Source organism: Lygodium microphyllum, chromosome 21, assembly GCF_053477565.2.
Source record: "Lygodium microphyllum isolate KBCC chromosome 21, Lygodium_microphyllum_v1.1.10, whole genome shotgun sequence".
Lineage (NCBI taxonomy): Eukaryota > Viridiplantae > Streptophyta > Polypodiopsida > Schizaeales > Lygodiaceae > Lygodium > Lygodium microphyllum.
This window is the reverse complement of record NC_141155.1, coordinates 41,150,164-41,174,787: the sequence shown is the minus strand read 5'-3', so window position 1 is coordinate 41,174,787 and position 24,624 is coordinate 41,150,164. Positions and strand designations below refer to the sequence as shown.

Below are 24,624 nucleotides of genomic sequence, written 5' to 3'. Positions count from 1 at the left end.
CAAGGGTGTATGAGGGAAGGTGAAGTGTGAATGGACTAGAGGACAAAGGAAACCCTAACCCTAGCTTCCACTAGCTATATAAATAGCCCAAGAGTCACTCTCAATGTATATGAGAGACTGTGGTCTAGTTGTACTTTTAAAACTTACTAACTAAGATCGTTTTCATGTACTTGAGCTCTCTTCTTCCTCTTGTGCACACATTTTCATATTGCCATTCTGATATTTAAACAAGCATCACTTGATGTGCTAGCACTGCTACCTGATACACCAAACAACATTTTTCTTCTTTCTATTGAAGCCATATCCTCTCCTATACTATTCACTCTTGAGTCCCTTGGGCTTTGATACCATGTAGAAAATACATGGTACAATGGATAAAATCTAAGAAAGGAGTAGAGAACACATAGCAAATATGAGAGAAATAAAAATTTCTTTAATTTCAAATGAATTGATACAAATATGAATTGATCCACCCGTGCACTTCCACTATAAAGCTTAGATAGAAATCTAGATAGATGATAGGTGAAGAGCTTAAGGGAAGTTAGAAAAACTTTGACTAGAATAAAGATAGATTGACAATGGCTTTGGAGGCGTTTTCCTTTTATAGCTTAAGAAGCTAGTGTAGTCGGCCTCTTCAATCATATTATGAACCTTCCATAGTTGGCCAAGGAATATTCTAAGAAACATTCCCTTTACTGTCGAGCTGGGTGCACTTTCCCTAGACCATCATTAAGGAGTCTGCTTGCCTCCTTGAGACTCCCTAGCTAAGGGCTACTTTTGTAGTCCACCGCCACGCCTTGGTTTGAGAATATTAACCCAATCCCCTTTTGATGAGAAGCAGGCATTGTGCCCTTGACCTAGGACTGCTCCATCTCTTAGGATCGTGTAACCCATGTCGAATTGATGTTCACATGGAATCTTTCTCCCCTCTGTGAAGGGGATCCCACTTGTCAGGTTCCTTGCGCCTCCTCCGGTTTGCCACCCATTGGCTTGCGTACATGTTAGACTCCTTGGTATGTGTTTCGAGAGCACCAACGTCCTGAGCATGCAGGTGTAGAGCTCACCACAAGTGGCACACACTTCCTTGGCCGGCGCGATGGTATCGACGGGCCATCTAAAGCCTACTCTTGTCCTACCGCACTAGCCCACATTGATTAACACCTTCAATCGAGTGGTGAACCAGTTCGCACCATTCTACATCTGATTGAGATGCACCCGTGGCCTCCATTCGCTTCCCTCCAAGCAATTTCAAGCACTTTTGAACTCTCTTTTCAAAGTCCTTTTCATCTTTCCCTCGCAGTACTTGTTTGCTATCGGTCTCTTACCCATATTTAGCCTTGGATGGAATTTACCACCCACTTAGGGATGCATTCCCAAGCAACCCGACTCATCGACAGCGCCTCATGGAGTGACAGGGTCTAAGCTTCATGGGACATTCACCCTCTCTAATGCCCCTTTCCAGGGGGACTTGGGCTTGGTCTGCTACAAAGGATGTCTCTCTAGTCTACAATTCACACGGCAAAGGCACACGATTTCCAAGGTGGGCTATTTCAATTCACTCACTACTACTAGGGAAATCCAGGTTAGTTTCTTTTTTTCTACTTAGCGATGTGCTTAAACTCAGCAAGTAGCTTTGCCTAATTTGAGGTCCCACTTGTGTTTTGGGTCACTAAGGGCAAGCCTCGACTCTAAAGAGCCGGATCCAACATGTGCACTATGGAAGACGCACCCACAAATATCCGCCACCTCGATGAGAAGATGAGCCACCCTTGCAAAGCAACATCTCAGCAGGTGCAGCCGATACATTTTAACCAACCATGGCATTCCTCACGCTCCAAGAGACAAGAATGTCGACCCATTCCACCTTCCCTCGAAGAAAGGGAGAGGGTATGGGGAAGTTAGGGATGCTCAAGAAGGCATGCCCTTGGACGAGCCATGGGCAAAAGTTGCATTCAAAGACTTGATGATTCACTGAATTCTACAATTCACACTACCTATCACATTTTTCTGTGTTCTTCATCATTTCAAGAGCCAAGATATCCATTGCTAAGAGTCATTGCATTTTGTTTTTCAATCCTTCTGAGGGGAGGAATCTCAAACAAGAGAAGGTTTCTTAAGTTCCTCGTTCCACTCCCCTTGTGTGTGGGGAGGGGCAAAAGGTTTATCAAGGTAGTAGCGTGTGAGGGAGGGGGATAGCCCCAAGCAAGGGAGAGAAGTCAAAGGCGTCCCTCCTTCTCCACTTGCATATTCATGGGACGACCTCGAAGCATAGCTGCTCCCATTGTTGCCCAACTCCAATGAGGGGAGAGATATTGTCGACCATGCCTCCAAGCACAATTTCTCATGGACATTCCATGGTTCGTATTGTTTTCAAGTACGTGTGTCCATGATTCTTCCGTAGATTCACCTACGGAAACCTTGTCACGACTTCTCCTTCCTCTAAATGATAAGGCTTAAGGAACTTCTCACAACATCACTAGTGGTAAACCACCCATGTCACCGCAATCCTAAAACTTCACCGAACCATTTAATCGGTAGGAGCGATGGATGGTGTGTATAAAGGGCAAGGACATAGTCAATGTGAGTTGATGACTTGCACTTACTAGGAATTCCTCATTGAAGATCAATAATTGCAATGATCTATCCCCATCACAATGAAATTAATTCAAAATATTACCTAAACCTCTCAGCCCAAGTGGTAAACTCGTTGAATTCCTCAATGTAGCACGTGTGTGGCCATGAACATGTAAGGGCATCACAGACCTATTATTGCCTCAAGCATCCATGGCCTAGATGGCCATAGTCATTCTAAGAAGTTGGCCATAAAGAGGTTCCTTCATGTAACTAGTTAGCAGGCTGAGGTCTCGTTCATTAGCAAAATTAAACAAACAAATCACTCCACTAACTAAGAACAGCCATGCACCACCACCCATAGAATCAAGAAAGAGCTCTCAATCTGTCTAGACCTCGTAACTTTCCTTGTGTTGAGTCAAATTGAGCTACAGGCTCCACTCTTGGTCGTGCCCTTGTGTCAATTCCTTTAAGTTTGAACCTTGCAACCATACTCCCCCCGAAACCCAAAAACTTTGATTTCTCATAAGCTATAGGTGAAGTCATCAAAATAGCATCCGCCAATCCCTAGTCAGCATCGTTTGTAATTGAGATTAGGATGGCATGTGATCGTCTTTGAGCCCCCAACTTTCATTCTTGATTAATGAGAAAATCCTTGGAAAATGCTTTCGCAGTAGTTTGTCTTTCATAAATCCAAGAGTTTCACCTCTGATAATGAAGTACGAATGCCCTCAACTGCCCCTATTAGTCATTACTTTGGTCCCGAAGAGCAACACAATAAGACCAGAGTCCTATTGTGTTATTCCATGCTAATGTACTTAGAGCATAGTCTTGCTTTGAGCAGTCTAATTTTTCAAAAGTAACATTGCCGAGTCCACGTTCCAACCAATTAAATCCAACAGTGCATCTCTGACAGAAAGGGCGAGGCGATCAGCACACACCAAAGGAGGCGGACTACATGCCCCTCCGGCCCGAGATCCAACTAGGATCTTTTTAACTACAACAACTTAAATATAGGCTATTGGAGCTGGAATTACCGCAGTTGGTGGCACCAAACTTGCCCTTCAATGGATCCTTGTTAACGGATATAGATTGTACTCATTCCAATTACCAAACTTGTAAAATCCCAGTATTGTTATTTATTTTCACTACCTCCCCATCTCAAGATTGGGTAATTTGCATGCATACTACCTTCCTTAGATGTGGTAGCCATTTCTCAGGCTCCTTGTCTAGAATCCAACCCTAATTCATTGTCTCTTGTCACCACCATGGTCAGCCTCTATCCTACCATCGAAAGTTGATAGGGCATAAATAGAACGAATGCTCTAGAGCATACGGGGAGAAATAGAAAATGACAAATGGGGATGGGATGAGGGCATGCTTTCATTTCCCACTATGGACCAAGATGCACATGAGCATGTGCATCGGCCATGGCCACCACCACGCATGAGGCATGCTCCGTGTTGTCTTCTCTAAAACATTTGGAGCTCATGTCGAGTCAAAAGACGATGGAGATGCTCATGCATTCCACCATTTCACATCAACAAGAGCCCGTCATGGGGTCTCTGAGAACTCCCATACTTTACAACTCAATGCATTGTGCCTCTAGTTTGTTAGCAACATAACTACTCTATCTAACCCAAAGGCTAGATCCACAAAGCTTTTTACCATCAGATCACATAGACCTCATTTGATCAACAAGTCAAGACCCAACCAATGTATGTGCTTACACATAGCTTCTCGTCACAATGGAGGCCTTACAACTTAGAGCACCATGGATTGGTAGCACATTACAGGGTGGGGCATTGAGCATATCTAACATTCAAGTATACTATCACTTTCACGATTTTGTAAACAACTAATATGTAGAAACTTAAAAATCAACATGTTATTGAGTCTATTTATATTTATGGTCCTTTAGTATATTCCAATGTAGTAGCAGCGTATTTGCAATATACTCCAACATAATACAATCTTATTTAAGAAACAAATCTAGATCAAGTGAACTTTTCAATAATTTATTTCTATGCTATAAGAAAGCAGATAAAACAAAGAACTAAACTTTAAAAACTAGAAAAAGATAAGCAAGAAAGAAGAATGAACATCCATATTGTTCAAGGAGGTTTAAAAACAAGAATTTAAGAAAAGTTAAGAGAAAAATATATACATAATTTAGATATAAAGAAGAGCCTTCTCCTCTTCCTTGAAAGTACAAGATAAAAGAAAATGGCTCCTCTCTTGTAAATGTATATTTTTACTTTACGAATACCCTTCTCTTTTTTTCCCCATTCAATATACCTAAAAAATAATTCAAAATGATTAGCTCATACATTTGAATATCTTGTCATTGAATGCATGTTTAACTAATTTTTATCTACATTCTTTGCTAAACATAAATATAAATACACCCATTTCAATTCAAAAAATTTACAAAATATGCCAAAAAATGCTCTTAATTTTAATTAAAAATGTGGATCACAAACTTGCTCCTAAATGCACTAGTAAAATGGCTTCTAAATATACTATTTAACATATTTATAAATATCTCAAGGTGGATCTACATGTGCTATTTTTAAAACCAATATAATTTTAGTAGCAAAATAGTAACCAAACCATAAATATCATGATTCTATAAAACAAGCCATTTTCTTCTCCCAAATGGTCTAGATGTAGAAAATGATCTTTTAATCATAAGCCTTTGTGTCACTTTTCCAAGGTATACTTGAACAATCTAAATTTATTAATATCATCACTTTTTTGAGTAGTCATGGAGCCCATTTTCAATGGAATATGCATTTTGAGATGATACTTCCTCCAAAAAAGATATGATTTGATTTTTTTTTTAAAAAGGCTAGATTTCCAACTAGAAAAATAGTTTAGTTTAATCTTTTTGTTTGAAACGTGATAGGAGGTAGCATAGGCTGGGCTACGTGTATGTAGCATATCGTGTCTAGGACGAACATGTTAAAAGAGAGTTTATTGCCTTTTTTGTAAGTACTATGGCTATTTCTCTCTCAAATGTTTTATTTTATATGTATTTGGATTTGTTAAATTAGTTTTTTGTTTGTAACTAGATTAAATACTATGGCCATCCACCCGCTCCTACAGAGACAAAGATGGCCATATAGGAGGAATATTAATCATTACCGAGATCCCAAAGACCAACACAATAGGACTAGAGTGCTATCATGTTGTTCCATGCTAATGTTTTAGAGCAAAGGCTTGCTTTGAGCACTCTAATTTTTTTAAAGTAACATAATTGAATCCATGTCCTAGCCAAATAAGTCTAGGATTGTGTCTCTAGCAAAAAGCACGGGGTGATCTATGCACACCAAAGGAGGTAGACCACACGCCCCACCCCGAGACACAACAACAAGCTTTATAATTGTGATACCTTAAAAACATGGATTTCTAGGGCAGGTGATGTGCTACAATTAAAGTTTGGTGAGGATTTTTCCTTAATTTGGATGCTATCTCGTGCATGTGGAATACCCAAAAACAGGATTTTCGTGGATAGATTTGAATCTCCCTTTTCCTATTGCTATAGGTCAAATAGTGTATGGATTTTATGTTGAGAATATAAGGTTTTTGAAGATTTTATCTCAATAAATTCATGGTTCTTTGGACTATTTGATTTCAAGTGTGTCATTGGATTATATTCAATTATTTTAAGATACTACTTGCATTGTTTATGTAGAGATTCATGTATTAAAATCACTAAAAGCTTTGTAATTGAAGTGTCTAGATCCAAACCATTTCCTTTGAAGTGTTACTTTAGTGAGCTATTGTCTGGATCACAAAGTTCTAGGTCTGAAAGTGATAGTGAAGTTGTACAAAGATTGAAGCAAAATATATTTGCAACAATAATATAGGATTCAATTTGATTTTTCTCTTGCTTGCTTCAATCACCTACATTTTCTTTCATCTCTCATCTCTCAAATCATAAACTCAGGACCATAGTCGTTTAAGGCTTGACCATTAATCCCCCAACATTTGGTAAACCCAACATAAAAGTTCAAGTCTAGATTTGAAACATGGGAGACCAAACTAAGGAGGTTGTCAAAGCAAAATATACCATGTATTTTATGCACACTTATGAGATGATGAAATATGAAGAGATAAATACCAAAGCTCTGTAGAAAGAAATTATGAAATTGAAGAAATTTGATGGAAGGAATAGATCTAAGTTTCTACATACATACGTAGAGAAACTAGAGATATTTGATGGAAGGAATATATCCAAGTTTCTATATATGTATATAGAGAAATTGAATATGGAAAATGCTTTAGCTGATCATGAGATGCCATCTTATTTTAACATGGTTATGGCTCATGAGCTATGAACCCATTGTATGCAATTTACATAGAGCATGGACATAGACTTGGGCTGATTTCATGAAATCCCTGAAAGATGAGTACTTCATTAAGGATGCTGAAAAGGTTACAAAAAGGGTTTTTCTTGACTTGATTGCTAAAATTTCCAAATGAATTTTTTCTTCAAAATCGCAAAGGAAATTTGAATAATATTATGAGTAGTTAAGTGCTGCAAACTAGCTTTCTTTGGAGATAGAGAATACAATTTTATTATTACAAGTTGTCAATTTGTCATTAGATATTGAAATGGAAAAATATTACAATTGTCAATTTTTCATTAAAGATTGAAATGGAAAAAGGGAAAAATATTACAAAATGGTAGAGCAAAGTAGGGTTTTGATATAGAGTGGGATAATGTTTAAGATGATGTTCCTAAATTCGTGAAAACATAGAGAAGAAGCGAGCAATTAACCATACCTAGAACAATTGCTAGTCCATCATGAACAAACCCAATGCTAAGGCAATTCTAGATAGTGCCTTCTATTGTTTCAAGAAGACTAGTAGCTCCAAAGAGACCACCTAGGAAAGGATTTATCCACAAATGTATTTGGTGTGATAGTCCAAATCATGATCATAGAGATTGTGATTGGTATAGAGAAACTTTGTTTAAAAGTATGATTTTCGAGAAGGAAGGAAGTATTCATGCCAGCGAGACATGACTTTTCCTTGCTACAAATTTCAAAAAGGGGGGTATGTAAAAAATCCTTGATGGCTTATTTATGTAGACTACTTATGCTATAGTGGATGTTGAAACCTATGGGTTCCTGATAAAAGAAGTTATATATAGTATTGCTAATTTAGGTAGAAAATATGAAATTTGGATTAATGCTACTCAAACTTTAGGCAAGGGAAGGATCCCTAAAATATAGTTAAATAATGTAGGGATCAATATTATAGAAAATATTCCATAGAATTCCACTGAGGATTCTTATTCAATTTATGCATATTTGGAAAATATATAGATAACACATGTTATTGTTGAAGACAACAAGAAAAGGAAAGAAGGCAATCTAGTATGTCCAAGAGGGTAACTAGAGGGGATGACATGACTAATCTTGAGTAGTCTAGGCCTCCTACTAGTTCTACACTATAACATGTCATGGAGGATATTTATAGAGAGCAAAAGGGGGAAAAGTAGAATCAAAACTTGAAGGGAAAACAACCAAGATAGAAAGCTCTTTGTGATGTGGAGACTCCCACATATTTGAAGAAGATTGTAGAGGAGTGCATCTTGAATAATAAGGTTGAGTTTACTCTAGGAGAAATGCTTAGCATTGCTAAGGAGTTTCATAGGGAGATCATACATATTATCAAAAGAAAGAGATAGTTTGTTGGAGAGCCATCACATGCTCTATGATATAGAGTGAAGTGAAAACAAGTTTCGAAGGTATAGAAGTGGCTTGTGAAGAAGATATAGTGTTTAAAATGATTGTGAAGAATCTTGAGATGAGATTTTTGAAAGTGTAAAGATTCAGAAGGTGGTGACTTGCAATAATATAGTAAAGGGTATGCAACAATGCTTCAAGTAGTATGATACCTCAAAGTCACTATTCCCATAATAATTGGGCCGATACTACTAAAGAGATACTAGTAAAAATTGGAGAGCTTGAGACTCAACATGTTGCTCTTTTAGACTTTGGGTCACAGATTCATCTAGTGGCCCAAAATTTGTATGCAAATGGGAAGTGGCCAATGGATGTGAACCATGGATGGAGATTGCAAGTATCCAATAATTTAGCAGGAGAGTTGCAAGTAGCTTATCCGAATGTGAAGGTTTCTATAGGTCATTTGTAGGATGAGCATCATTTCTTTGTGGAAGGGATGAATATTTTGGATGATGGTTCAACTTATGTGTGGATTAGTAGTAAAGATGGAAAGAGAGCTATGCACTTTTTGAGTGTTTATGTAAATCATGTTAGGAAGCGAGACTCTTTAAGAGAGTACACATTTCTTGCCAATGCAAAAGATTTCAAAGATTTGGGTTTTGAATGTGAATACCAGTGTAATGTAGGAATATGGTGGTTCTAAGAGGGAACACCTCTCACCTATCATTATAATTCCAGGTGCTTTCCTTGTGGTTTTTGGGATTTTTAGTAAAAGTTTCTATGTGTTACCAAAGGGTTGAAGACATGCACATAGAAACAAGAAGCTGTATACAATATTGAAAAAAAACATAAGAGAACATGGCATATTGTAGGATTATGATTTTTTAAAAAAAATTGTATGATAGATTTTTTAATTCTAGAAAATTGTAGCCACAGTGGGATTTGAGTGTAGTTTTCTATATAGCATAACTGGATTGAATTGTTCGGATATGCTTCAAGTTATTATTGTTTTTGTCATGCAAAACTAATTATGTTTGAATGAGAGCACTGAAGTTAGAATGGATATAAAGTATAAGATAGTGGACAAGAAGGTGAAACTAGTTGCAGCACCATTGCCTCTTGATCATGCGAAATTGGTTATATTGGCTTATCAAGTAGCCAAACTTGAGAGATCTAAAGAATATCACCCATAGATTTATTGCGAATTATCTCAAAGAGTTAAAGATTGGAAGTAGATATTTTATGTTGCTGGAAGAGAGATTATGCTTTGAGGATATGCTATCGAGACATGGCAAGGCATTTGCATTTCAACCACATGAGATATGTTGTGTTGATCTTGGAGTTTTTGTACCAATGGTTATCTTTATGATTCCACATATCTCTTGGAACTTAAAGCCTATTCCAAATCTGAGGGCACACTTGCCTGAATTGATATATTTACTAAATGTGAAGATAATTATGGGAATTCTAGAGCCCTCTTCTACTCCATGTTCCATCATGGTTAACAATGCTCTAAAGAAGAATGGGATGTTGAGATTTATATAGGATATGCAACTAGAGAATAAGGTGACCATCAATAATGTGGAAGCACAACCAACTATAGATGATTTTGCTAAACATTTTGTAGGGACCTCCATATATTCATTGGGAGATTCATAAAACTCCATAGGGTTTGCATGATGTGTCCTTGAGGTATCACAAGATATGCCCCACTCTATCTAAATGAGGCTTATGAGGCACATATAAAATTTGAATTTCCAAAAAAACTTCATAGTTGTGATTTGATCCAAAAATAAAAACATGAGAGAGAGAGAGAGAGAGAGAGAGAGAGAGAGAGAGAGAGAGAGAGAGAGAGAGAGAGAGAGAGAGAGAGAGAGAGAGAGAGTGTGTGTGTGTGTGTGTGTGTGTGTGTGTGTGTGTGTGTGTGATTGAGTGAGTATGTTTGTGTGTGAGAAAGAGAGAGAGAAAGAGAGTATAGGCTTGATAAACCCTCCCTATTAAAACTTGATGCTCACTTGGCATTCAAAAGGGAAAAAGATTGATCAGAGACGGAAAGAGAAAAAGAGCGAGAGATATTTATTCAAGGAGGCTTCATTTGACATCCAAATGCATCTAAAGCGTGTGGCAACATTATATGCTAAATAAAGAAAAGAAGGAGTCTACTTTTTTTCTTTTTTAGATCCAAGAGTTGAAGACTTTGTAGAAATATGTTCTCATAATATGACAAGGAGGGAGAGAGTAAGGGAGAGTAGGTATCGAAGAAAGGGAGAGTAAAAGAGAAAGAAAGAAAGAAAGTGAGAGAGAGAAATAGTTTGAGATAGATTTATGAGAGAGAGAGAGAGAGAAGGAAAGAAAGAATGTGAGAGAGAAAAAGAGATAAAATGGAGTCATTAGAAAATCATTTAGCTCATGGCTCAATTTTACATGCATTTTGCGATGGATACATTCTTTCGTTGTATTTGTTTTTTTGGTGAAAGTTTTATTGGCCCAAAGTGTGGATGCTTGAGACCATCTTATCTAGCCAACTTTATTCTTTTGGGCCCTATAAAGATGACCAACATATTTTTTTTTGAAAATTATATTATGATTATTTATTTGAGCTCCCTCCTTCTCAAACAACTACTCATTCAATCACTTGCAACATTCTTTCAAGTACGTCCTATTGGAGAGAGGGAGTTGATGACATTGCTCATACAATATGTGATTCACTATTGTATGCAATTGTCTCATGTTGCATGCCTTCTTAGAGAGAGGGAGCTAGTTCTCTTCTATAATATGCACTCTACTACAATAGTACTCTATGCTTCCATCATTGACCACTTCTCACAAGAGTGCCATCTTAGCATCCACCATGATGACTCTCAAAGTCCAAAAAAGTGTTAAGCTAGGGAGATAGTTCTAGATCAAGGTCTACTTGGTCCATGTTCAAAGAAGTTTAAGGTCTACTTTGATATTCAAGCTCCATAAGTTTTCAATTCCTAAGGATCAATATGATCTTACTAAATTTGATTCAAGAAGGTGGTCCTCACATCCACATAGGCTTCCATCCTTGCTCATTTGCAAACTAGATTGTGGCTTCTTTCCCTAGGGTAGTTTGAGATGCTATCATTATCATAGCTTTCAACATAGTCAATTGCATAAATAGATGTGTGGTATTCATTATACTACATACATAATATCTATGGATCAAAATCAAACCTATTCATTCATAAGAAGAGCCCAAGTCATAATTAGCTCAAATAAATATAAAGAATCATATTTTGGGTTTCTTAAGAATCCTTCTTTCACCTTCATACATTAAACATTTCATTCATGATAGTGAAGACCCATAAAAGCTTTAGTTCAAACTACTAGATCACTTATTTGAAGACATAAGAAGTACTTAGATTTGAGAAGAAGGAATATAGTAATAGTGCTATCTTTGTTTCCCTTGTATTACAACAGTGAAACCTCTTACAATAGCCCAAATGCATTCATATGTCTTGTGTGATAGCATGCATACATGATAGCTTCAATTTAGTCCATATATTCTCTTCACATGAGCAAATTATGAGCAACTGACTATAAGAGATAATTATTATAGTCATGGAGAGTAAACATGCCATGTTAAACCCTATTTACAATAGAGAAAAACTTTTATAAAGGGCATACAATCCCTTCATATCCTTGTCAATATGTGACCTATTTGGTGATGCCTTTTTATTTCAGGTCAGTGCTCCTCCTTCCACACAACATTATCTATGGCCTCATAAGAAATGTTTATTTTCATGAAAATAGTCAAGGCAATCATGGTGATGCCTTAGTGCCACAGTTGAACATATAATCTAGAGTCTTGAGATCACCGCCCAAGTGCCAATTAACGTTAAAGACAAGGATTGTAACAAAGGAACATTATATTGTTACATTTTTAAAAACCTGGGATTGTAATGAAGATTGATGAGTGTTATATAAACATTAATTGATAATATTGATGCATATGAATATTTTCATCTTAGCATTTGCAATAAAATCATATTTTTACTCAAAACCTTAGCCAAAAGAATCCACTCCCATGGAACACAACCTACTTCTTCCTCAAGTGCATGAACACATTGTGATTGTGTGGATTAGGAACCATGTAAGTTACAATTCGTAACTCCTACCATTCACTCTCCATCTCAAACGAAACATCTCCGATGTAATTAGTTCCTCCTTCACACAAGCCATTCATGGAATTTCCTTATATAAGCCCACGATCGTATTCATACATATTAAGCTAACCTATACATCGTACTTTGCTGAAAATAACATCTCTCCATCAATACTATCTCAAAGCTAGCAATCTTTCTAATAAGAACCCTTGCATCAAGGATTTTTAAAAGTAGACGAATAGTGGCATGAAATCCACCTCCTCTTAACTTGCAAATCCCCTAGATGAGCCGTCTACTCATCCTCATTTCCTTCAAGCTCTACAAACAAGTCAAGGTCCATAGCCTCAATATCTAAGATAGCACTATCTTCCACAACATCATCAACTCCTCCCTACATTAGGGGGAGTATGGACTCAAAAAGAGCCTAGAAAGAAATTAATTAGGAATCTGTAATCTTGGATTGGTCCATCTTCAATGGTCATCATTGCATGTCTTTTTGTTGCTTGACTCCCCCTACATTCCTAGGCTCCACCCACTTTTTGTGGCGGACTCTACCTAGCAAGCTGGGGGTCTTCCTCCCTTTCTTTTTTACCATAGTAACTAGCCCTTTTTGTTCTCCAAGTTGGGACCATCACTCTTCCAAACGTGCCAATTCAATAACTCAGATTTATTTTTGTCCCATTTTTTTTTCACGAAAATGAGGTTTCTTTTTCTTAAAATATATCCAATCATATTGTAGGTTGAAGTACTCATTTTCTATATACTTTTTTGAAGTAAAGACCCTCCACATCAATTCATCCTCCAAGAACGGACCACCACTCTTCCAAAAGTACCACATTAGTAACTTAGATTTATTTTTGTCCCAAAAAATGATCTTCTAAATTTTTTTACACAAGATAGGTTTTTTAAAAAATTTACCCAATCATATTGCAAGTTGAAGTACTTTGCCACATTAGTAAGGTTGATTAATTTTTTGACCCCAAAAAGTGACTATTTTCCTCCCTTCTCAAAAAATGGTATTTTTCATCTCTAGTGGTGCCTAACCATATTATATATGTGTATAAGAAATTTTCATTCTTTTTTTAGCATCTAGTCCTTCCAAATCTGTATTATCCCATCAAAACTTGATCTAATCAATTTCCTCCCCTCCTCTAATGGAACCATTCAGGGATTGATATAATCATAAAAGAAAGGTCGATTTGCATGTTTATGTAGATGAAGAGTATGATATTGTAAAGTCCCCTTATAACAAGTGTGGGATAGATGCAACACTTGCTTTTCAATATGGTTTAGAGGGAAATGAAAATATTTAACTTTGAGTGGATGGTTCCATGTATCCTAAAGATCCTAGCACTAGGCTAAATCCACCTTTCAATTCCAAGAGGAAATAAAGATAAGGACAAGAAAATAATGTAAAAACAAATCTTGAGTGGGCCTTTATGCAAGGGTTGGGAAGGAATTAGAGGAAATCAAGATTGCATGGAGAGGGAGGAGAAAAGGGTGTGCTTAGCTCTCCTATGGGCATGACAATCTCTCAATGTTGTCGGTTAAGAAAAAAAAAAGGCCACCTCTCCTTGAAAAACCAGCTGGTTCATCTTCTATTATCACACATCCAAGACAATCAATTCTAGTCATTGCTAAGCCACAATGTTGCCCTATTTTTCCCCAACAAGAGACAAGGGGTGGACGTACTAAATATGGGCACATATTGGAGGGGAGGAGAGCCCATTCCCATTATGAAGAAGATGGTGACTATCATGAGCTGTGAATGGAGAATGACTATTGTCATCCAAAGAAAGTTTGAATTTGAAGCCTTACATTGAGACACTAATCAATGGATTGAGCTACAGAGAGGATTTTATCAACCGCTAATTTGTACAAACGTTCATTGGAGGTGATGTAGGCCAACTTTTGGAATGAGATAATCAAAATGTAGAATGACAATAGAGGGACGTTGTGGATGGTTGATGAAAAGGGAGGAAAACAAGCTCCATGAGGTGATGAAGGAGAAGACCTATTTCTGCAAACTACACATTTGAATTTCTACAAGTGCTAAAAAAGCAGCAAGGCATGAGTGGTGTTGATGAAGGGACAGCATGGCAAGCCTTTGAAGTGGAAAGATTGCATTTAGTGGGAGTCAAAAGGAAGACTTAAGGTTGCCATATGGTGTAGAAGGGAGGCATAAGAAGGATGATAGTGAGACTTATGGAGGGATCCGCACCCCTATTACCCGAGCTCATCCTACTTCCATTAAGAAGGATTATTTCATGTTGGTGACATGCACCTTTACCCTTGGTGACTTCTAATTTCACGTTGAGGGCTTGATTGGAAGATCCTATGTGAACTTCCCATGCATTCAAGTTATCGGCCACAAAATTACAAAAGAGCATGTTCTTTATGTGCTACATGTACCATCTCCACATTATGTACTTTGTCCAAACTCTCACACTATCATGTGAGTCCTACTCTCTTCAAGTGGTGTTCCCATGATGATGAACCTCTCCTAACTTTAGTAGTAACTCAAACCTTCTCATGTCACTTAAATCTTTGTCTCCTAAGGAAGCAATCTTAATTCTGTCTCCCTTCCAACTTGTTCCACTATCTTCTATAGAACTTGGAGTCTCACTCTTGATAATTCTAATATCTATATTGTACTTAAATTGTGCCCCTACCTTGCACATGAGGAAGGAAGGGCCAATCTCTTGTATTGGATTCTTCTAGATATCATAACAATGCATCATAAATTTACATGTGTGAGGTAAGCTAGCATCTCACAACTCCAACTTTGATAGTTTGTATTCATCAACTTTCCCATTTGATTTGAGCAAGTTGAGAGCAAGGAGGATTGAGTGGCAGCCATTACTTTTGTTGATATATGATGGTAGATCCTATCCTCATCACTATCACCTTGCCTAAAAAAAGGAGAGACCTAGAAGAGAAGCATGTGAGCTAGTGTAGGATGTTAGTATGCTTTGATATCATCTGAGAAAATAGAGAGCAAGAAATCTAGACTGTAATAGAAAGAAAAATCCCTTCTTTTCTTTCCTCTCCACCCAATCTACTTTGTTCTAATCCAATGAAGAATAAATCTAGATATGTTTCATATTGAGGAGTTAGAGTGGTACATCCAATTTAGAGATTCTAGAGCTCATTTTTCTGGGCACTATGTTTGAGGATGTGTGTGTCTGATACGATTGAATAAACTTTTCTTTAAATCTCTTGAAGTTTGGTTTTGATTGCAAGACATATATAGAAACTAAATGAGGAAGGGGAATGATTACATGTTCTCCAACTTACTGGTAGAGCTACAAATCATCCCATCTATTGATAGTTCAATACTTGATGTAGAAAACACATGCTTCAAAACCTAAGCATATGGTAGGTGCAAGACTAGTGCAAGCATTAATGTTTTGGTGGGAAAAGCTCTAGCAACATCAGGTTTAGAGTCAGACACATGCATTACTATTTAATCTTAACTCATGTTTTCTTTCTAGGGGGTTAGGTGTTCACATGAAAGTGATGTTAAGTTGAACATGAAACTCTAGTATTCTCCAATTATTATGGATAGAGAAGATATTGTGCACTAAAGGCCAAAGAGCAATAACATACATTGCATTATAATGTGATTAGCCCATCTTACATATAGATTGCACATCAAGTAGGTGCTAGGTCAAGCGAGGAATGCTTAATTATGAGAAGTCATAAAACGATAACTTTGCAAAGCTCTCCTATTGCAAAGTGTGATAGCAAAACGTCCTAGCACCTACCTTGTGGTAGGACACGGCCTACCTTGTGAATGTTAGTCTTACTCGATTATGAAAACAATAACTCAAGAGAGAAGTACCTTGGTGAATTCTTTTCAGGTTTACAACGCAGCAAGGGCTGCATATTGTGTATGTAGAATAAACAACGACACAACTTGTTGTGTTTGCCCCACGCATTATCATCGTGAGCTGATAAAAGGCTCATCAATGTTGACCCTTCTTCAAACCTGTGGCGGATGGGCGCTCCTCAGACAGCGAGATTCATCGTCTGGATTGCAATAGCAAGTCAGAGATTGCCATTTATATAGTCAGCCCTCTAGACCTCCTCGTTGCACGAGGACGTGGAGGGTGTGGTTGGCCCCGTTGGATCTTTGGCTATAGATTAACTGCGTGAGAGCCTACGTGTTCTCTAATTTCATCGAGTAGGCGTTGGAAGCTATGAGAAAAATCAATCCGATCAACATCAGTTTGTGGTAGATGTCCTGCTCTCTTTCTGATTTCTTGGATCACTAGTTGGTCCTCGCTGGTGAGGTATCGAGTGACCCATGGATGCTCCAGCACCATATTCAATGAGGGCCGGCTTATTGGGTCCGTAGAGAGCATCTGCTGCACGAGATGCCTCGCCTCCAAAGATACGACGTATTGATTCGTGGGCCATATTGTCTTGTCGTACAAGTCGAGCCAGTACGGCGTGTCAGACATCATGAGGGGCCAGGGGGTTGCGGGTGGCAGTGACGCGGTCAACATCTCAAAGAGTACTACCCCTGCACCCCATACATCAGTCTCCCAAGGGCTGCAAGGGAAATACTCCTCCAACTCTGGGGCCGTGTAGCCAGGCGTTCCGGCCATGTTCCATAATAGTTTGCTGGCCTCCAGCTTGCGCGGGTCGGCGTCATCCATATCAACGCGGTCATGATCATTAAAGGAAATGACTCGCGCAAGGCCAAAATCTCCTAGCTTGGTGGAGGAGAGGTCCCGTGCGCGTAGGAGCATTATATTATGCGGCTTGACATCTCTGTGCACTACCTGCTTGCTGTGACAGTACATGAGAGAAATGACTAGTCTGACGAACACTGTGGCAGCTTCAGTCTCTGAGAGCCTCGTGCTATTCATCACATCCGCAAGAGATCCTCCCCTGCAGAGCTCCATTTCCATGTATACGTGCCGCTTGTCGCAGTGCAGACGACGCATCGCCACGATGTAGCTGGTGCGGTCAGGCACATCTGTCCTCTGCCGATCCATATATTCATCGTGTATGAGTCGCCTCATGACCATGGCCTCACGGAAGGCTGTATCCTTCTCCTTTGTAGTTGACGAAGGCAAGATCTTCACGGCGACTTCGGCGACCAGTGTTAGGTTGTCGTCAGTCTCGTCAATACTACTATCTGAGTCACCTCTTTTGTTGCGAGACATAGGAATGGGTAATCTCGAGGAGGCGAATGATGACGCTGCAGCTGCAGCACCTGCATGTCGACGTCGTACAACCCTGCCTCGGTGCACAGACGCGAAGTTGCCCCTCCCCAGCTGCTCCCGCACCTCCAAGACCTCATTGTGGTTATTTTTCTCTTGAACTGCTTGTGCAGCAAATACTGTACGCCGTGCGTCCAGGTCGCATATGACAGAAGTCGTTATCATTATTGGTCTCTTCCAATAAACTTCTATGGCGTACTATCTACAGTAAAATCAGTGCTTAATTCTCTACTATCGCACTTTCGCTCTCAACAGCTTGTGGGTTCGTAAAAGACCGCGGCCGCAAGTAGCATATAAATCACGCGCAAATTACAAGTCGGAAAGATGTTCGAAAGCATGCGACACATTCACTGATAGCTCTATAATTTTTAATACTCCTGCTCAAGCCGCTTCGACGTATCTCATCCAAAGACCCATACCTCCGTCGGTCGCTCGCTACTTAAGGTCCATGCAACTTAGAATGATTACTAGTATTGAAGTAAATGTGAATTAGAAGTGAAAAAAAGGGGAAGCTAAATATTCGCCGAGGGCTAGTATGATTTATTGTATATTAGAAAAACATTTCCTTGGATTATTGAATGTTGAACACAAAACCATTCCTATATTTTCATGCATTGTCATAGATTGTATGACTCATGTACATATCAAATTTATTAGGAATCGATTTATTGGTGGTGGCTTCAAGTTTAGAGACTTATTAATTAGAATGTATATATTGTAGAAGTATACTATCTAGATAATGCAAGGCATATCATATAACATGTAACAATTTTATCAAGTAAACCTTGAAGCATGATTTTTGTTTTTCATTTTATTTATCTTTCAATCCTAAATGGAATTCACTACAACAGAAACGAGGCATAGGCGCGCATGTTAGACGCGCAAAGTCGGGCGCATCTATCAGAGCGTCTATAAATGCGTGTAAACGTGTGTGTAAATAGACGCGAATTTTACGTCTATATATCCGCGCAAATAGACGCTAATATAGACGCGCCAGCTTAACCACCTAAAATTAGCAATTCACATAATTGAAAAACCAAAGTTAATAATTATTTAACCACCTGAAATTGATTCTTGAGCATGCACATGTGCGCATGATAAAAACCATAGAATTAAGAATACACATTGAATCATTGAATTAAAAAAATAGAGTTAATAATTACTTTTTCATTGCTCTCTAATGAATGGCAGTTCCTCCAGTTGACAAGCCTGATATAAGTAATTAGTAGCAAGCGACAGAAACCTTATAACTAGTAGCAAGCATTGCAATATGTATCTCGTAATTTCTCTATGTACTTGAAGATGATAAAAGATACTTCCTTTTTATTATTGAAAATTCAATGCTTGCTTTAAAATTGACTATTGATTCTTGAGTATGCACATGTGCGCATGATAAAAAGCATAGAATTAGAAATACACATATATTGAATCAATAAGAAAATTAAGTATGTTACAGTGAATGATCCATCTCATCTTCAATGAGATCAGCCCTTGCTAAACTATCTACTTCTAGGTCTATGTTACCAAGAGGTAACGAAACAAATAAGTCTATCCCACTATCAGATGTGTTGCTATATTGCTCAATAACTTCATCAATATCATCGACAATCACATTATTATCTTCTTCTGCGTTTCCTTGAACATCATCGCAAGGTTCATCTTGTACTATATCACGCATATCATCCATTATGGTGTCATCATGCACACCATCATTATTTGTTGGATTGTCATCTGCTATCTCCATGTCGGTAATATTACCATATATTGGTTTTGAATGATTAGATATAGGGATGATATACCACCATCGGTTATTGTTTACCATTGGATGATACACAACCTGTATTTGAAAAACAAAAGCAAAAAACTTAAGTACTTATTATATTGTGTATATGTATCACATGTATACATATAAAAAAATTAGTCTTTGCATATATACCTGCTCGCATTGTTGAGGTAGTACTAATGTTTCATTCTTGTTTTGGTGAAATTTTGTAGAGTCAATGATTACAAAACCACTTGGATGACGTCTGATTGTGCAATGCTCACCATTTGTTACCACTTCTTTAAACCACTTAAAATCTAGTGCACTAGTAGTAAAAGATAAAATATCAAACATGACAATTATTTATATAAAATAAAACTTATAGAAACAAATTAATTGATAGTATGTCTCACCTTTGATAAGCAACCTCGTGCGTATTCCCACTCTTCTTGAGATATATTAATTTCCTCCTCTTTTTCCATTCTCTCCATTTCCTCATGTAACCAATCTATGTCAATATGACGTGGGAGCACATTTAGATGATCTGGAAATGAGACGTTACGTCCATATCTAGTGTGAAATTCTTGTCTTTCGCTTTTTCTTCTTGCCCTTGCTTCATTATATAGTGTCACCCATTTGCTCATAACATCACTATTGAGCACACAAAAACTATTTAACTTACGAAGTTCTTCTTTTGTTAGCACTTTACTCATTCCTTTTCCTTGAGGTACTATAGAGGTCATCCTCAAGTCTTCATCATCTTTCCATAGTCGTGGTTGAGAGGGATTCACTTCAGCAAGATATTCAGAGATATAAACAAGGGATGATTGCACTAACCAACCCTTAGCCATGCTTCCCTCAGGCCGTGCTTTTTGCCTCACAAAATCTTTCAAGGTTTTCATGAAGCGCTCAAGAAAAAACATCCACCTTACATGAACTGCCCCACAAAGTGCGATCTCATCAATCAAATGTATGAGTAAATGTAATTGAGTAGTCAAAATGGATCGAGGAAAAATTTCCTCCACCAAACAAACCACCTCAATAAATAATACTCGAGCATCTTGCAATGTGTTTGGATCAATTTCCTTCGAGCTCACGTATCTGTCAAGATGTATTTGAGAATTGTTTATTTTTGTGTAGAAATTCAAAGATATATAATAAAAAAATACAATGTATACACACCTCAAAAGCTCTCCCATCTTGTAAATGATATCACGTTGTCGTATTGCTGCGCATTTGAGGTGTGAAAACCACCCAAAAGTTGTGTGTGAGATTTGATACTTTGTACATATTTAGTTGTTGTGATTATACTTTTGTTCTGCGTAGGCAGTATAGTGAAGAGGGTTTGGAACAAGAAGAATTTATCAATAATGCTCTGGTTGACATGTATGTAAAATCTGGTATTCTTGGAAAAGCCCAAGAAGTATTAGACAAAACATGGTTGTGATAGAGAAGCATTGGAATTCCTTGATGAGATGACACTCAAAAGCATCGGTCAGGATGCTATTACTTATGTGTGTGGCTTGAAAGCTTGTGGCAATGTGGAGAGGTCAAGAGATGCACTTGGAGGTTACAAAGAAGGGATTTGATTGAGTATTGTTGGCAATCTCTAGATCTCATTCTAGCTCTGATTTGCTTATGAATCAAGTAACCAACAGATCTAATGAAGCTGTAAAAGCCTTTCTTGTTATTGGAATTAACACTGGTTTTAGTAGCCGCAAGAGCCATTGATGTTGAAAAGATTTCTACATCAAAGTTGATGATGACGTTCATGTAAATCTTGACATGCTTGGGACAGCCTAGCAAAACAAAAGCCAAGCCTCGTGTGTAAATAGGGTGTATGAAAACTGAACCAGTTCAGGAAGCATAGCAAATTTGATGGTCAGAACTGAAAAGACATTGGAAGAACGACATATTGCATACATTTGTGGGGGAAGCACTTAAGGTAAAGGATTGTATGGAGCAGTTGGCAAAGTTAGAGACTTAAAAACATTAGAATTGGTAGCAATCAACATTATCCTTGGATAGTGATGGAGTAGCATGGGGAAAAGAGGAGGCTAAGGAGGGGGATTCAAAAGCTAAAGAGGGAGGGAAAAAGCAGAGAGAGAACCCGAAAAGGAAGACGAGGACTAAAAAAAGAAGAGGAGGCGGAAGAAAACAGGGAGGATGACGGCAACGAGGGGGAATCAGGCGATGAGTGAGCAATGAGATAATTTTTGTGCATTGGTGCAAACCTGATGTAAAATCTGTTTCCATTATCGGAAAAGCAAGTCTGGGACAATGAGCTGGAGAACAGAGGATCGAAGGAAAGAGCGTGGGAAAAAGCTTGCGTGAAGGAGACAGAGAGTTCTGAGAGACCCACTGAGGGAGTGAGAGAGATAGACAATTCTCAGAGATCCACAAAGAGAGAGAGAGAGAGAGAGAGAGAGAGAGAGAGAGAGAGAGTGGGTAGATGCTGAAGCTCTAAAGAGCAGAAATACGACTTTTGTTTAATATGGAAGGATGTTTCGGCGCTGGAGGACGTTTCGGTGATTGATCAGCTTCTTGGATAATGCCTAGAGTGATGGCAAAGACGGCAGAAGAAGAACGACAGTAGGAGACGAAGCATCAGAGCCGAGGTAGCGATGAAGCATGGATGACAAAGAAGGAAGCAGCGACGACGACTGGCTTTGGCAAAAGCTCCTGCAATTCTGAAGACACAATCGTAATAAGGAGATCGGCTTGATTTTCCGTGCACCTCTGCATAACAGCTGGGATGGAAGCATCAAACATGACTATAGGCTTGTTACAACTATGGAAGGACACGCATCTTTAATCTCAGCTTTGCTGGTAGACAAAGAGATTCTGTACAGAGGTTGCTAAGAATATGGCGATATCATTTCTTGATGTTTTGGCTTACAACATTGAGACAATCGAAGAGCTACAAAGGGATGTTCGAGTTCACTGAGATAACGTTAAGCAGTCAATTGATGTGTTAAAGATTGGATTCACCAAGACTGTACTATGTGATTGGATTGAGGATGCAGAACGGGGAGAGAAAGCCTGATGGACATAAAACGTGCATGCTCACTGTTGTAGCACCAAATGTAGCCTAGTCAAGCTTGGTACTAGCATCTTCATTGTCTTAATCAACATCAGCTTCTGCATTCTTGGAATCTACCATCATCCAGAGATTTTCTAAGATCATTTACCTGACTGGTGCAAACTAGGCAGATGGCGTATTAGTAAATCATCGAGCAGAAAGACAGATGCTGAAATTGCAAAAAGCGAGTCTGAATCCATATCTGGAAGAGCTTCAGATCCAAGGCAGAGAAATTTGAATTCCAGGCTGAAGTATCGTGTCTAATGGATATTATCATTAAATCTCTGTACAACAACAAAGATATTTTTCTTCGTGAGCTTATTTTAAATGCATCTGATGGACTGGACAAAATTTGTTTCTTGGCTTTGACCATCATCAATCACGTGGAGGATCTAATTTGATTCAGTTTAAGCTAATGCCTAAAGATTACTAGCCTGCATGTGCAAGAAATGATCAAAATCGTATCTGATGCTATAGCTTGGAGTGGCAAAGTATTCAGGATTCATGTCTCAAGTGCATCTTAGAGTTGTAAAGTGTGGCATAGGTTGGTGTTGGATTCGTCTTCTGAAAAATATTGTGGACAGGTCATTGGAGTCATAACAGGTCTGCAAGCTGTAATTCTATTATAGAGATCAAAAGCTTGTTTTAAGCTTTGGCTGTTGAACTGTTTCATGCAATACAAGGTTCAATTGTACAGCTTAATCTGGGAACTTTAGAAAGTGGAGAACGTGTTGTGGAAGTTGCCACTGCAAGCTAATTTGACTTTCTATTCATCTTCAATTATTAGCAGAAATAAAAACAGAGACTTGACATCATTTTCTCATCTTGCTTTTTCGCTTGAATTGATCTTCTATCTTGGAATTTCTCAAGGACCTCTGTGGTCGTGACTTTGCTTTCGAAACCCTTCGACATCTTTGGTGAACCCGACGTGAAAGCGTCGCAGAAATTTCAGGATGGGAGATACTTCAGCCTCTATTTCAGCTTCTTCTACAACTCCAGCTGCGTCTACTTTAGCTCCATCAATGACTGCTGCGTCAAGTACTTCAACGGAGGATCTAAAACAGATTTTGCAAAATATGTCCATGTATATGCAGCTCCAAAATCAGCAAACACAATTGTATATGCAGCAGCAACAACAATTGGATCAACAGTAGTTGTCTCAGCAAAGGCAACTCTATTCGAAGCAGGAGAATGCAAACAGCGCGACTAAGGCTATTGAAGCAGTTGAGAGTGAGAAGAAGCTATTTGACGGGCGTAATGTTTCAGCATATTTGAAGACATATGAGATCAAGATGGGGTTTTTTGGAGTTCCTGCTGGACTTATGAGTAAGTACTTCCTTCGTCTTGTCACATCTGCATTGAGGACAAAAGTGACTGATCTTTTTATTCAAAATACACATTGGCAAGATTTTAAGAAGGCCTTGAAAGAAGAATACTTCCTTGAGGACTTTGGTATGGCTACTCGGCGGTCATTCCGAGAGTGGGTCTACATGCCAAACAAAGGTCTTGCTGCTTCGGAGTTAATTCGAGAATTCGAAGAGAGGTATAGTCAGCTTGATGCTATTGAACAAAGAGCATTGGATGTTGAAAAAGTTGAGCTTTTCTTGCAAGCTGCAGATCCTGCTCTTCAAGAAGAATTGGGTGAGCTTCTTGAAGATCGTACGAAGCCTATGGGTCTTAAAACTGATTGGCAGGATGCTCAGGATGCAGTCTCGACTTTGACCAAGAGGAGGATATGGAAGACTCGCCTACAGAATGGTTCCATGACACCTACACCATCATCAGCTCCTATGCCTACTTCTATCCCTGTTATTTCTTCTCCTCCTCAGCCAGTTTCTTGGCCTATGCCAGTGCCTACTGTTGCCACTCCACCTATTCCTCCTGTTCCACGACCGATGCCTACACCTTCTGCTCCAAAACCATCCGCTCCATCGGTGCCTACTTCTCTTGATGACATAATCAAAGGCATCACAGATTTGACACTTGAGTCAGTCAAAGCGGAGTTAGTGGGAAAGTTGAAGGAGCAGTTTGCTTCAACTGTGCCTACTACTTCTTCTAGTGCTCCTACTGCACCTAGGAGTGCTCCTAGTGCACCTAAGAGAGATCAGAGATGTATTTGGTGTGATAGTACGGAGCATCAGCATTG

At 38.6% G+C, this 24,624-nt stretch overlaps 1 non-coding gene and 1 pseudogene across 1 annotated transcript; both read right to left on the bottom strand.

Moving 5' to 3' along the window:
- Positions 1–1,902: 1,902 nt before the first annotated feature.
- LOC148017922 (5.8S ribosomal RNA) lies at positions 1,903–2,055 on the bottom strand. Its single transcript, XR_015687800.1, has one exon. It is a non-coding gene; the product is annotated as a 5.8S ribosomal RNA (ribosomal RNA).
- Positions 2,056–2,392: 337 nt separating this feature from the next.
- On the bottom strand, positions 2,393–3,071 carry LOC148017921 (18S ribosomal RNA; annotated as a pseudogene; the record flags this gene model as incomplete).
- Between the last annotated feature and the right edge of the window lie 21,553 nt (positions 3,072–24,624).